This window comes from Lagopus muta, chromosome 1 (genome assembly GCF_023343835.1).
Source record: "Lagopus muta isolate bLagMut1 chromosome 1, bLagMut1 primary, whole genome shotgun sequence".
Lineage (NCBI taxonomy): Eukaryota > Metazoa > Chordata > Aves > Galliformes > Phasianidae > Lagopus > Lagopus muta.
In genome coordinates this window covers 67,957,213-67,973,021 of record NC_064433.1, presented here as the reverse complement: position 1 = coordinate 67,973,021, position 15,809 = coordinate 67,957,213, and the positions used below count along the sequence as shown (strand labels likewise).

The 15,809-nt window shown below is 37.6% G+C and overlaps 1 protein-coding gene across 5 annotated transcripts in view; it reads left to right on the top strand.

The window, feature by feature from the left end:
• The window catches only part of SCUBE1 (signal peptide, CUB domain and EGF like domain containing 1), a 201,027-nt gene that overhangs the window by 70,538 nt on the left and 114,680 nt on the right, over positions 1-15,809 (top strand). The window contains exons 1-2 of one of the 5 annotated variants that reach the window (XM_048964172.1): positions 4,430-4,521; positions 7,272-7,382. The exons of the other annotated variants lie outside the window; for them this stretch is intronic. The gene's annotated coding sequence lies outside the window, so the exon portion shown is untranslated. Of the gene's footprint in view, positions 1-4,429; positions 4,522-7,271; positions 7,383-15,809 lie in introns of those variants that run through there. 5 annotated transcript variants of the gene reach the window in all.

Sequence of the window (15,809 nt, the reverse complement as noted above, 5' to 3'; positions counted from 1 at the left end):
TTCTCACTCTTCAGTATGTTAGCAAATGGGCCTCAGTTGACACTGTCATTATGACCAACACAGATTCTAGGCCAACGCTACAGTTTCCCTTTTAGTTTGAGTCTCTGGTTACAAGTGCATGGATTCACTCTGAGGTGCTGTGAAGGAAAAGGACTTTTCCCAGCTTTCAGTCCCTATGGAAAGCATAAAATCACACTGCTTCAAGCGTTCCTGCAAGATGAATACAGTGACTGTGTGCAGCACCCTCCTGTGGTGCCTTGTGGCTTTTACTGCTAATTTCGCTTTGCTCTCTCTGAACCAAAATTAGTATCTTGATACCAACTCACAATTTGTAGTCCAAACTGAGGGCAGAAAGGTTTACACACGCTAAGGAGAAATTCATGTGGTACTGTCAGCTTTTGTCATAGTTCTTATGGTGGTAGTGCTGGGTATTACTTCATCTTTTTGCAAGTCTGCCTGCCATCAGAAGTTGAAAAATATTTTATTGCTTTGAATTCCTGATTTCTGAATGTGTTTAGTATAAGATTAAGGTGGTATTTGAAGGAAGGAGAAATATTATGGAAGTGTAGTCATAGTGTGAATAATTACCCTTTGTGACACCCCTCAAAATTTCTCATTCTTTTTTGCTGTTAGCTTAGCTTTTACTCCATTTGTTATTCCTTGCCTGAGCAAGAAATTGTCAGTTATGATTAAAGTTATTTTAAGACCTCATAGGGGAATATTTATCTGAATGAATAATGTCTTTTTACAAGAGCATACTTCAAGAGATAAACGTATTTCTACTACGTAGATCAAAATTAGTCTGTTGTGATACTGTTCAATTCCATGTATGCTACTGCAGCCTTACCAATTTAAGATACTGCAATATTAATCTGCAGCAGTGGCTGTAATTTCTATCCCTTATTGCTTGTATGTTTTCTCATATTTTCCACAAAAAGTGTGTAGAGGTCCCACTTTTCATTTCCCCCCTTCCATTCAGCTCCAGGAGTAATGTTTCTCTGTCATAGATGGAATTTACTTTTCTTAAGGAGATTTTCACCTCAACCAAAAACTGTTTTTAGGGGGTTTATCTTATTCACAGTAGGGAATTTGAATTCCTTTGAAAATGATGAGAAACTAGATGTAGAAGTCATTAAAGATAAGAAACAAGATTTGATGTCACTTAGGTGATAAACCAGTGCCAAAAAATTGAGAAGACATCTGATTTAGCTATCTAGGTGATGTATTGCATGTTTTTGTATTTCCTAAACACTAAAGGATGTGAGCCTAGGTATATCTCCTTACTGTGATCCCAATGAAATAGGGTAAAATTGTGAAGTCTTAAAGTCAGGACTAATTTGCTAATTAGATTTTCAGACAGAAAATGCAAAAGGTGCCAACTGTGGACTGCTGTATTAGGATTTACTGGGCAAGGAACGCGAAAGTATTCTGTAACAAGGGATAAAAGTGAGCAGTTAGCATTCAACTAAAAGAGACTGCAGGATCTGCAGCCTACTGAAAACACTGGCCTGTGTCCAGCTACATCCTCTGCTGAGCTTCAGCTTCATTCATGTTTTTCCATCCAAGGTCTGATTTCTGCCAGCTGCTGATAGTCTTGTGATCAAGTGCAGTGTAAACAGTGAGCAGGTAAGACAGTGAGGTATCTATGTATTGCATACTCCTGTTTCAGCATAGTTCATTTTGATTCCATGGTGCTTCTATGCATGGATGAGAAAAAAGGTAGGCAAAAAAAGATTGATTTATTTTGCAGCTTCAAAAGTGTGAGATCTAGTGTTGATAGTGTTGTTTTTTTCTTGCAACTTAAAGGATAAATTAGTCTTTAAGGAATCAAAGAATTATACTATGTTATCTATGTCCTCCTACCAAGAGGTGAGATAACACTGTCCAGTGCAGAATCGTAGAGGACAAGGATCACTCAATGTCTGGTCTCCCATCAGTGGACATACATCCCTTCTCTACTCATTCCAGCAGAAACCATAAAGTGAAACCACTAGTGTACTTATAGCAGTCCTTTGGTTGCTGCTTTGGCTGCTGCATGTCTAGAAGAGGGAAAGCTCCCATGTGGGTGTGGTAGTGGTTGTTTTGGTCAAGGTGGTATCAGTTGTTTGTCATAATATTTCACAAGTCAGGAGGGCCTTGGCTGACGTTCAGAAGTCCTGGTATGTTGTCTCACAAATTAGACCTTTGAAGTTTTCATGCTTCGTCTTTTGAACGTTGAATGAAGAACAGCATGGTGATAATTTCAGATTGACAGCTGAATTACAGCATTAATAAAACCAAATGTTTCCAGTACAAGTAACTAGTCGTGGCTGCATTGTAAACACAGGATTATTTTCAAAGTATGTTTAGTAACTCTTTATTGAATCCTGTGGTTCCTGTTGGTACAAATTGATTTATTGTTTTTGTGAATTAGTCTGCTCTCTCTAGAAAAAAAAGAAAAAAAAAAAGCAGCAACAACAACAACCAGACACAGTGGTCCATATGGATATGACAGCCATACAAAAATTAGGTTGAACTGATAGATCTCAGATTTTTACTACTGTTGAAGAATGTTGCTTCTTTTGTATGATATTAAATTGCCACTGTAGAAACAAGAATATATAGGTGAGCAATAAGAGAAAGGCTGACAGGAAAGCACTAATTAAGTGCTGTTTTGCACAGCCCTCATTGAAATTCATGGCTTGGTACCTTTGGGGACATGAAGTAGGGGAGATGGAAGGATTTCAATTAAAAAGGTATTTGTATGACTCTGGGAAGCCAATCGTTGCCATTTTAATACAGAGTGAAATATGTAAGTGTCTGTCTAATGTGCTTTACAAACATCAAACATCATGCCTTGGAACAGTGAGTGCTTTAATAGAACAGAGAGCAAGATACTTCAAAATAGATAAAATAAAAATCCCATAGACCTAAATTTTTGTTCAGATCAAAGCTCTGGCTCTTTTCTTTTCTACACAGATGCAATCTTGATTAATTTCTACATTGATAAACTGGTTAGAAGATTTGAAAGATTTGAAAGGTTGACAGATTTTCAAAAGGAAATGCAGTTGCCTAATAACTACTTCAATTATTTGTATTTAGCTATTGTAATAGTTGCCATTAACATCTTTTTATTATTCTTATGTAGCTTTTAAATTGTTGTGGGGGTGGGGTTTGGGGGCTTTTTTTCTTTTTTAATTCCAGTTGCCTCTTTAGCAGGACACCTTATTGAATTGGTTTCTGAGCAACCTCAGTCAACAAATAACAGGTATATATCAATATATGGCTAGAAAGGCCTACTGTGACTGATAGCTGAAGTCAGTGCAGGGAAGTATGTAAAGAATACTAAGTTTAAGAGTGTTCAGAAAACAACTATTCCATGTACAACTAGATACCACAAACCACAAAATGCTTGGCAGCAAAAGTGTCTCAAAACTTGTAGTAGAACCCCAAAAGCCACAACTCTGAGTCAGAAAAAGAAAAATCTAGACCATTCCAAGTCCTTATATACTTCAAATCATGGGGAGCTTAAATGAAATTCCTAGGTGAGATCCTGACGTTCTCTGCTCTGTTATAAAAAACATCACGTCAGAATATCTCTGTTGAACTGACAATCAGGTGGAATTCCAAGTCTGTTGGTCAAAATATGAGTCTTTACCAATAAACACTTAAAGATGCTTGGGATTGCTTCTGTAGCAAACATAAAACCTATGCAATATAAGCAGTATTCTTTATCTTCTTGACAAATCGCTAGGAGTGTCTCATGCGTTCAAGTCCAAGCAAAGCCAGGATTTATACAATGGCTGCTTCAAAAGTGATGCCTCTTATTTTATTATGTATCCACATGATGGCAGAGATGGACGTTGGTGGCACAGCAGTAGAAGTTGAAAGTTCCTGACAATAATACATTGTTTTGTTCCTGTGCAATATATGGTAGCAGAGAGGCAGACTGACAAAACAGTTTTTTACATAGAAGGGCATATGAAGCAAAGGTGCATCATTGAATTCCTCTATGTGAAAAAATGGGACCCACTGACATTCACTGGTGCTTGGTGAATGTTTACAGAGACCAAACAGTGGATGCAGCATATTCCACAGAGCCATGCAAATTTGTTACGCTGTGAAATGAAGAGACTCGTGATCAATTCATTCATGTAACACAGCCAATGACGGTAAATGTATTGAAAAATACTGTTTTGCAGCTGAGAATTTGTTCTATCAAACAGTGTTATTGTGCTCTTTGTATCTGTTGTAGTGTCCATGGAAATAAAATAGAAGGCATTATTTTCAGGGCAACCTATGTAGTATGTGTTAGAGGGTACCTGTAGTGGAAAGGCTAAGTCACAAGTTGAACCAGTGATTGAGCACCTGGTTGGAAGGCAGGGCCAACCCAGGAAAGCTCAGGTGCATGTAATGTACCTGAGTGACCATAATGGTGGAGCCAGGAGCCACCTCTTCCCAGACCTCATTTAAGGTTTTGGCAACAAAAAAGGAGCAACAGTGTCTCACTGGAGATTCCTGCATACCTGAGGTGTTCTGAAGGTAAACAGCTTCTTTCCTTTATTTTTGTGTGTACAGCTGTTGCATTTGAACAAATCTTTATTTGCTGTAGCCTTGGACCTTGCTGCTCTGCTGTCATTGCTTTGCTTTCTATCATGTTACAGTGCCTATAACTGAGCCAGTTTGCATAGTAGGGTTCAGGGCAAAAGCAACTTAGCAAAGTGGAACTGAGCCATCTGGATTCTGTTAACTTTCATGCAGCACTTCAAACTGCTACTAGAAGCCACAGGAATTGGACTCTCTTGCACTTGTCTGCAGTGATCAGGATTTCTTTGCAGGTGCGTTAATGGCAGCCTAATAGGTCAGTGCCTTTTCAAGGGAAAAACTGTTCATAAACTTACAGTTTCACTTTATTTAGATTTCTGTAGGACATCTACAATGGCAGTTGAACTCTTTTTTCCTGCTGCACAACTGGAAGCAGCTGAGTGACTAACAGGCTTTATAGGAAAGACAAATAGCAAGTCTGATCATTCTGATAAGACAGAAGATGTCCAAGGAAGATGTAATGGAATGTTTTATTTGAAATTAATGTTTTTATCTGATACTCCTCTTTGCCAGGTTTTGCTCCCTGTTCCTCTTTTTTTCCAAAGTTTTCTGAACGTTTTATTTGATGGATGAGCTTACATAGTGAAGTACTCTGCTGATTTTACTTTTTCAGATTACTCATGTGGGTCTGCTCAGGTTAGGTCCATGAAGAACCTTCCTTATAGCTCTGGAGTTTAGGGCCTACTATCTAACAGTCAGTGGAACCGAGGAAGTCCATTTTTCTCACTGGTGTTACTTGCGTGTTCTCCCTAAACATGCTCACAGCCTGCACAGTAACCCCTTGTAACTTTCATTTCTGGCTACAACTGTATACCTGCTGAGGATCCAATCTTCTTTGAAACCAGAAACCATGTATGCTCTGCCTGGTTTTCAGCTGTGTTTTTTGCTAATTAGTTTTCTTTTTACCTGCGTGCTGGTTGGCCAGATAGTGTGCCAGCTGAAGTGGGTAGATCCTGCACTGATGTTGCAGCCTTCCCCAGCTGGCCATACCAGTCCGGTTCTCTCCTACATTCATGCAAAGTTTGTATGAATGCAATTATTTTCTTTCATACTGCTCCCTTCTAGATAGGTGAGTTGGGATTGCCCAGGGGGATCCAGAATGACTGAGTGGGAAGACTGATGGATATATAGTGTAGTTGCACAAATGTCATTTCCTTATAAACAACAACAATAAGAAATATCCTTTCACAATAAGATGGGCTCCCAATAATAACAATAAGAGTAAATATAAATTCATTTATTTTAATAACTACAACAGCATTTTATTTTAAAGTGATTGCTACATGCGCAGTTTAGATCCAGGTATTGGGTTAAGTTCTTCAATTCTGAGATTTTCTTAATTTCCTTTTAAAGGATGACTGTATGTGAGTTGGATTAAAAAAAAACACGCTCCTTTAATTTATCATAATGTTTGGCTACCCAAGCTTAATAATATGTCTGCTCTGCACAACTGTAAATATCTTATGGTGGCAAATCCTGTACATTGAACACACTGAAAAAGCCCAGTTATCACATAGGTGATGAATATTTCAGCTGAGGAGCTGGTACTGAACAAGATGGTGTTATTTTCTTTTTATACCACTAAGATTCTTGAAACACTTAGTTCAGTGTGGTAATTACAATACAAGTGTGGAAAATTTCTGGTGTAATGGGTTTGGGTGGCTCTGTGGTCAAAAAATACAGTTAGGCAGCGTTACAGAAGTGCTTGTAGAAAACAAGTATTAGTTTGTATTACAGTATGTTTCAGATCAGGGTCTGTTATGCTAACTGTTCAACCACGAAACCAATGTCCAACGCACAGGTCACATGCAGCCCAGGACAGCTAGTAATGCAGCCCCACAATGTTGTAAACTTTTGGGGGTTTTTTTTGTGGGTTTTTTTTTTTTTTTTTGGTTTTTTTTTTTTTTGTTTGTTTGTTTTGTTTTTGTTTTGTGATAACTTTCATGAGTTGATTGCATATAACTTGAGCATGGACTGCATACGTCACAGCAGAACACCGTGGAGGGAGGGGCACAGTGCAGTGACTGACTCTGTCTCTTGTGACCATTGCACACAGCTGAAATGAAACCCGTGTGTATTGCATGCACTTGTGCCACTTGGTGAGTAAAACACAGAGAAAACAGAAACTGAAAAACAGGAAAAATGTGGATGAAGAAAGAGAGTTCCACAAGAAGTGGACATTTGACTACCTTTTTGTTGAGGCAAACAATATGGCACTATGCTTAATTAGATAGGAAATCATGTAATTTTTCAAAGATTACAGTTTGAATAGACACTGTAAGCAAAACCATGCCACTGTATTTTATGTATGTCTAGGAATGTTTTGTGAAGTGAAATTGAAAGAAGTCTGTCATCTCAAAATAAATCTTTTAAGCTACAACTTAGACTCTATTTAAAAAAAAAAAAATCAAGTAATTGGCAGTACATCTCATTGTAAGAAAATCAAAACCATTTACTGATGGTGAGTTTATTGCAGAAGTGTAGGGAAAGCATGGCAGATATTTTTTTCATACAGACAAATTACAGATTTTTCTAAATCAGTTTGTCTTGCTGGGCTGTAGCCACGTGAACTGAGGAAATAAGAAAATCTACAAAATAAACTTGGACAGTAGTGTTGCTAATTTCAAATGTTATGCTTTGGTGATAGATGAAGCTACTGATACAGCTCAACTTGCCTTTTCTTTTAGAGAGCTTGATAATGAATATGTTACTGAAGAAATGGCTTCTTTGGTGCCATTAAAAGATGCGATGAAATCTCTTGATTTGTGTGGAACAGTAAAAACTATACTAAGACTCAGGTGAGCTTCTTGGGCTACCACGTGCATTCATACCACAATGCACAAATCCTTAAACCATTCCAGGCTAACCAAGTTCAGCATAAAAACCTGTGAGTATCTCACCGGGATCTGTGTCAGGTGCAGTCAGTCTAATTGCACTCAGCATGCAAAAAGGAGCAGATTGCTTCTGATGGAGGAGGACCTGCTGTGAACATAATGCTGTGGGATTTTTAAGTTAGCCAATCCAGCCTGACATTCAAGGATGGTCATGAGTGGCATAGAGCTAGTTAATTTATTTGCATATGACACCATTTGCATTAAATCAGTTATTGTTTATCAGAATGTGGTCAGGTGTTGCTACTAGCCATATGCTACGGGTTTGGAGGTGGTGAGGCCTGTTCTGTGCCTTTTTTTTGCTTGACCTTTTGTTTCGGTAGCTGAATTTATTGTTTTCCTCATACAGCACTTATAAGCCTGCCCAGCTTTATTATGATGAGTAAAAGTTATGTTTCTTCCAAGTTTTGATTCCATCTTTGTTAGGGATGAATACAAAGCAATGTAGGTTCACGATAGTGTCTGTGAAGGAGCCATGAGAAACAGTGACAGTTTGCCTGCTTGAAGATTGCATGACATTCAACTTTGCTCAAAAAAAAGTAATAAGGGAATCACACAAAAAATACAAAACATTAGCAATGTTTCTAAGGACTTGTTTAGCAAAACATGGGCTAGATCTGAAGTAAATATTGAGGAGAACTGAAAAAAAAAATAGTAACTATATTTCCAGCTTTTAAAAGCAAAATGATAAAAAGATCTGTTTCTGGTGAGTGGCTTACTATTAAGAATTACTTTTGTTGTGCTTGGCAGTACAAAAAACAAACAGAAAACCCCACGTTTTCATCAGATGGAGTCACAGGGGTTGGAAGAGACCTCTGAAGATTGTCTAGTCCAGCCCTCTGCTAAAGCAGGTTCCTTTGAGTATGTTGAGCAGGAAAGCACCCAGACGGATCTTGAGTATTTCCGGAGAAGGAGACTCCATGACCTCCCTGGGCAGCCTATTCCAGTGCTCTGTCATCCTCACAGTAAACAAGTTCTTTTGCACGTTTGTCTGGAACTTCCTGTGTTCCAGTGTTTGCCCATCGCCCCATCCTGTTGCTGCACACCGCTGAAAAGAACCTGGCCCCATGCACTTGACTCCCACACTTAAGATATTTATAAACATTGATGAGATCACCTCTCAGTCTTCTCTTCTTCAGGCTGAACAGTCCCAGGTCTCTTAGTCATTTTTTTGTATTGAGTTGCTGGAGGCCCCTGATCATCTTTGCAGCCCTCTGCTGGACTTTTTCTAGAAGATCCTTGTGCTTTCTGAATGGAAGAGCCCAGAACTAAGCGCAGTACTTCAGATGAGGTCTTACCAGGGCAGAATAGAGGGGGTGGATCACCTCCCTTGACCTTCTGCCCACATACTTTTTAATGCATTTCAGGTTACCACAGACCTTGGTCATAAGGGCATCCTTTCCTTCCATAAAAGATGCTGAAGGTTTCTACCCAAGTGCAACCACCTGGGCAGCTATGCAGCTTTGGTTCTTTCTACTGCTTTTCTTGCCGATAATTCTTCCTTGGAGCTATTTCATACTGTACTGTTTAACAATTCCATCTAACATCGTGGTCTCTTTTTCAATATGAGTCCCCCATTTTCTGCAGTATTGTACTTTCCAGTTACATGCTTTCCTGATACATTAAGTCAATACAGGTGTGGCATGGGGCAACAGGAAGCAATTAGGCTCAGTATCAAAGCCACAGCTCTGAGCTGATGTGAGGTGGAAAATAAAAGTAGCAAAACTTGTTAATTGTGTCTGGTTGTCTGACTAAGAGGGAAGTGGAATTAAAAAATGTTATTAAAAGTGCCACTTTGGGGTGTTGTTTACTTAAGTTTAAATTATCCTTTTATAAAGTTATTGATTTAGATGCGGTCTTGCAAACCTTTATAAGCATAATTACTTTTCTTCAATAGAAATAATTCCTGTGAAATCCAACAGTGATTCTTTAGTCAAAATTAGTGCTTTTATCTTCCTGTGAAATAAAGTCATAGGAAAATGGATGGATCATATTCTGATAGTAGTAGCTTAGGTACTAAATAGTATTAAAGATTCTGTCATGTACTCAGTCAGTTCTGAACAAAGAAAATATAAAATGACCTGAAACAAAAAAACAGGAAGGCAAGGTAAGGTGTTCTCCCCTGCTTTTTTTTTGTTTTGTTTTGTTTTTTTAAGGAACCCTGTCTGAAGTGTATATTTCTGATCAAATAAATAGAGTTGAAGAGATTGATCCAGCACTACTTTTATCAGTGCATCATTACATTGAATTCAACATTAAATGTATAATCGTTGTGAATTTTGCTTTGTTTCCCAGAGAAATATTCAGTTTGTGCTGTTGTACTAAAGAGTTCTGTTACCTTCCTTGCTTTACAAATTACTAATGTGCAGTTTAGTTAGGTGTAATGGATTATGATGAGCACACTTCCAAATACAGTATATCAATGTAGACAAACTTTTTTTTAAGTAGTTCCTTTTTTCTATTGCCTCAGATTTTTTTTCCCCCTCCAGATATCGTAAAGCCGGCCTGTGCTTCACAATATCAGCAGTGACATTACCCTCCAAGTAAAGGAGGAATGAGTCTCCTAACCCAGAACTATAATCTGGGTTGAGGGGTGGCAGGTGTTCCTGAAGCAGACAGTCTGAATATAAAGCAAGTAAGCTACTCAACTTTCTGAACAGTAGAAATTTGGCTGAAATTTGGTTTTATGTACATGTAAGGAATGCTGTTTGTGTAATGTAATTTTGGTACAGTCTCTTCCTGAGAGTTTTACTAGCAATTTCAGAAAGGCGGGCTGAGGCTTCAGAGCAGAGCCACGCACGTTTCTGCTCATCAGGAGTGACAAGTATGCCTGTAAAACTGGCTGGATGAAGTGCGACATTAAATGGGCTGTTTCAGGCAGGCGGTTTTCAGTATTTACTGAAGATTAAACTCCTTAAGGTGAAGGTGAAAATAAGATCCTGAAATACCAAAACATCCATTTCTGAAAGCTAACAAAAAAAAAAAGTTTGAGTCACTGTCTTGGTCAATGGAGATATTTGTACTTGTTACTAGTGGGTGCTGGATCGGACTCAACAGGCCTACAACAGGTGAATTTTGACCTCAAGAGTGCATTTTGTTTCATGAAATTATTGGGAAATATTTGTATTTATAAAAAAAAAAAAAAAAAAGTGATACAAGCATATAAAGATCCAACCTATTTTTAAGTGCTGTCTGACCTTTTGTCTTAACTTTTATTATGCAGTTTTCTAGGCTGGTAAGTGTGACTCAGCTTGGTTGAAAATTCCCTTCCTTTGCAAGCCACCTTCAAATCACAAAAATAAGCTGAAGTGGATAACAGCTCTGGCCTTTTGCTCCCAACACTATTTCTATTAAAGTGTGTTGTTCTAACGGAATTACTTAGGTGGTCTCAGATCCTAGTTGACTGTAGTCCATGTTATAAAAACACTGTGTATAGATTCAGTGGAATTGGAAGTGTTTGCTTGAAATAAATCCAGGGCCAAACAAGCATAAAGAATGAATTATTTCTTGCTTCTAGTGAGGGTCTCTTTAGGTCAGGGTTGAAAGCATTGGCAGGCCAGTGTAGGGAAGCTTCCACTCCAGCTGCCTGCATTGAAATTAGACTGTCGATGAATAGAGGACTACAGTTTTCAGGACTGCCAACTCCTTAGCCTTCGTTAGCACAAATATTTGCTCAGAGTTTATGAATGTTGTATTTTCAATGTCTACTATTGTATTTCTTTCCTAGAGTGATACTCTTTAGAGCAAAATCTGGACAGTTGCTTTTGTCTTTGGTGGGTCTGCAGTGCAGGAGCAAGTTGTACAGGATTCTCTGACTGTCAAAAAAATAAGTTTCTTTAGATTTAGCTGAGCATTTCCATTTGTCTACGGATGTTGGGATATATGGTAGAGAGGGAGCATGAATCTTTCCTTTATAAAATAAGCAAGAAGTCCACAGGGACTTGTAACCTGACTTCAAAAATCTGATTTCTTAAGCCACTCCTTACAGCAAACTAGGAATCCCTGGAGGGTTGGGTTAGTCTGTGGTATTGGCAGAGTTTTCTTCTGGCCCACCAGGTCTGGTATAAGCACAGGTAGTCCTGGGCATAAATAACTCTTATTTTAATGAAAAAGATTTATGTGGTCATAAAGAAAAAGTTTCCCAGTGAGCAAATAACGTACATGGTTAAATACCTAGCCATATATATATATACAGAGAAATGGCATTATTATTGCTATTCATTTGCCCACATTAACAGTAGTCATAACTTTGAATAAGCTCTTTCCAGAGGATATGTTCACTTACCTTAAGTTTATCAACAGGTGCATATAGATTTAACTTAGTGTTTGGAACACATTAAAGAAGAAGATTAGAAGTGAATGTCCTAGACATACATAAGACATGGAAAAGAATCCCTTCCTTCTCCAAACTTTGTTTTCCTTTTAGGTAATTTTGCATTACTAAATCGTGAGTCCTACAGCATCAGAAATAGGAAAGTGTCAATCTAATACTTAATACAGATGATGAGTTGCAAGTATTTTTTCCTTTTCTCACCTGGGGGTCTCTTTCAACCGTGATTTTCATCATGCTGCAAATAGAGCTTAACCACAGGCAAAGGGTACTTGAGATGCGCCTTGATGACAGCTACCTTGTCAGACTGCCTCCATCTGAGGGCCATGCTGTAGCTTGCAGAAATGGCAGCTGGCTGGCATTGAAACTCTCTCCATCCTATTTGAAGCAAAATACTGGAGGATTAAAAATATTGTCAACAGTAAAAACTTAGTTATATTGAAATTTCATCATATTTTGATGATCATCTTAAATCTGAGGATTTACCTGAATTATGGAGCACTTCAGAGTGTGTTTGCAGATGTCTTGTTAGTACAGTCAGGCTGTTACAGCTGAAATAGTCTATACTAATACAAGGAAGATAAGGATTGTCTGAAGAGTTGGTGGGTTGTTGCTTTTTGTTTAAGATTTTTAAGATTTACTTGGTATATATGGAAAGGATGGTGAGCTTTGAGCATGTAAAATCTTCAAGTCTGAAACAGAAGCAAGGATGTTCAAAAGTTAACATGAATTGAGTGCAATTGTTCTATGTTTGACTAGATGCACTCAAGAAAATGTTGACTGTACAAAAAAGGGGATGGAAAACTAAAGCATTTATCTCCAGTGAAATGAGAGAGAGAGAGAATATGGTGGTAATGGTTCTCTAAATGATTGTCAGTACCTCCTTAACGCAGCTAACTTCCTTTTGTTAACTAGATTTTTTTTTTTTTTTTTTTTTTTTTTTTTAACAAAACTGTGGTGGACTAGTGGCAGACATCACCAGTGTGAGCCCAGCAGAAATTCCACAACAAATAGCTGACAGTCTTATTATAAAAATCCTCAGTATTGATTTTCATATGTGAAATGGCTTTGCTAAACAAAGTATAGCATGGTTCCTAATTGCTGTGATAAGATATAGGTACTTAAAAATAATAATAATATCCAGCAATGCATAAGCCAGTGTAACTTCGATTAGCCTTGCTTGGAGCAGGAGCAAATGATCTTTAAAAGTGCCTTTCAACCTAAATTATTCAATAGTTTTATGACAGCAAGACTTCCCATAGTGATATATATTCTCTCAGTCGTAAGGCTGCACAGTAATGTTTTCTCACAATTTGTTGGTTACCTCCAAGGTTTTTTTTCTTTCTCTCTATTTGCAGTATTAGACAAGTTTATCAAGTCTGATTCACACTTTTTGTCACAGACTGTATGAGCCTACACAGGAGATGGACTGCCTTCCTTCTCACATGACTGCTTTCAGGTCTTGCAGAAGTGGCTTTTTTTTTTCCTTCAAAATGATTATACTGTTTCTGTTTTATCTCTCATCTGTGGAATCAGAACTGGAAAGGCCTGTGATACGAAAAGAATTTTTGGGTGTGAGACATAAAACTGATTCAGTTGCTGGCTGTTATCTACCATCATGTATATATGTAGTCATCTTTGAAAAACTATTCGTTTTCTATTATCATGGAAAAGTTGTAGTTTGCTGACAAACTCTTCAAAGTTTTGAAGGATGGGGGGAGCTAGAGGGCAGTCACGTTATCTCCTTGTATTTAATGTTATCTGTTCAGGAAGGATTCTGACTCCTAGGCAAGTTTCTTTTCTCTTTATTCAGAGAGCGGGTGCTGGATTCCTACTTCAGACTGGAACTATATGAGATAAATTCTAAGAATACAGACTTCCCACTTTCTTATCCTTTTGTTTCTACAGAATTGCTGCTATAATAGAGACCATCTCAAAGGTGGACTTACTGTTTATTCATGTAAGATGTAACTGGTTTGGAGATTTCTGGAAAGTGATATTCTTGTAGTGAGAATTGGCATTTAGGATTGCCAACTCAACTGACTTTACTATGAAAACAATGTTGTTTAGCTTTGTTCAGTTTCTTGTCCTTTGAAAACTTTTGAAGACATTGAAAACAGTCAATTATCAAGAAGCAATCTCTACAATGCTAGTAAGCTAGGGCTAAATATGGTATGTTTCATATTTTGACTTTTTTCTTTGATGCTGTTTGTATAACACTCATTCTTCATGTCACTACATGACATAGGAATGAGTTTATCCCTGTTTCTGCTAAAATAAAGTTTAGCACTTGGGGTCTTTGAGTTTGTCCAATAGGGTGAGAAATTACTTAACCCTTCAGTTTTAAATGTCAAAAAGTTGTTATAAGACTAAAGAAGTTGCCAGTATTGACATAAATTAAATATTTTCTATTGAAAGTAGATCAGACCTCATCTTGTTTCTCTAGAAAAGATGCTTAAGCAACAGGCATCATTAAAAAATATGCATTCACAATTTGTTTAAAATAATCTGACATGGTTTATCACAGTCCTTGTCACGATTTTCAGTGACAGAGATTCTACTGTGTGACAATAAAAATATCAGTGTAACATTTACATAGAAGCAATGGCCATGTTAATCATGCTGCAAGTTTTGTTTGCATCATATTCAAAGAACAATCTTGTAAATTCTCTTTCCATATAGACCATCTCATTTGGAAGTCCTTTCATACATTTTGATCTGGGAATTCCTCTATTCATCTAGGATGGCTTGTGACCAGTGGTGAAAAAATTTCTAACCAGTTTCCTTTTTGTTCTGACACTAATGGTTTGAGATCCTTGAAACCAAGTCAGTGACAATTATCTTTTTCATGACCCTTTCCTAGTTACTCCATTAATAAGGTTACTCTTTGCTTGTAATAAGATTTCTGGTGATTATCGCATTCTGCAGTTGCTTCTGAATCTAAAAACTCTTGAAACATCATTAATTCCTTGTAAAGAGCAACAACTCTTCTAAACTATCAGTTTTCAGTTATTCAATGTTTCATTCAAAAAACAGTATTTTTTGGACTTTAAGTACAAATGTTATTTAAGCAGTACACAGTACAAAGCCTGTCACAAAGTACTATTTATTTTAAAAGACTCTGTGGTTTTACCTATCATTAATCTGATTCCTTGTTATTTCTTCACTGATATTTATAAAACTTCCATGCAAGACAGAAGATGTGGAAGGCAAATCAGGGTTGAAAGTAATATGGCAATTCTCACTACTTATGAAATCTGGTGATTACCATCACGAGTTTAAAAAAAAAAAAAAAAAAAGTACACTGGCTGCCAGTAGGCTTTCACAACACTAAATGGAAAGAAGATCTCTGTCATTTTGCTCATGCTGTGGAATTGGAGTTGGAAACTCAGGAGCATCAAATGAGCAGCAGCAGCATTATAAACAATGTAAAATGGCTCACTTATGCTGGAAGGCTCACTGTTTTTCGACTGTGGTAGCATAAATATCAGTTATTAGATGTACCAGACCTATGAACTTGTGTGTCTTGAATTTTGAAGGCAAGGTCATAAAAGCAGCTTCACAGAAGAGCTGCAAGCATAGGGGAAAGACAAAGACTTCCTGCCCCTCTGAGGGGCTTTGGATGCTCTCTTGGTTTTGCTTTCTGGCACCCACAACTTGGTGTGTCTTCTTGATTCTTTGGGTAGAATAAGTTCTCCAGAAAAACTTAGGGTACTGCTTCTGATCCAGTCAACGTGCGCATCCTAAAAAGCGCTGTTTTCCTCTGTGGTTGGCCAAGTGAGATAGCTGGTGTTTATTGTGCAAATGTTTGATTTAATTCAGATTGTGATACCCTATCATTTTTTGAAAATGTGAAACATGTGTTCTTCATCTCCTTTATTGCTTCTGTATTGTTGAGTCTAGAAAGAAACATCGGTGATGCTCAGAAACAACACATAGCATCTACTAAAATGACAAACAACCCACATCCTATGGTAGCAGGTCCACTGATTTTATTTATTTAT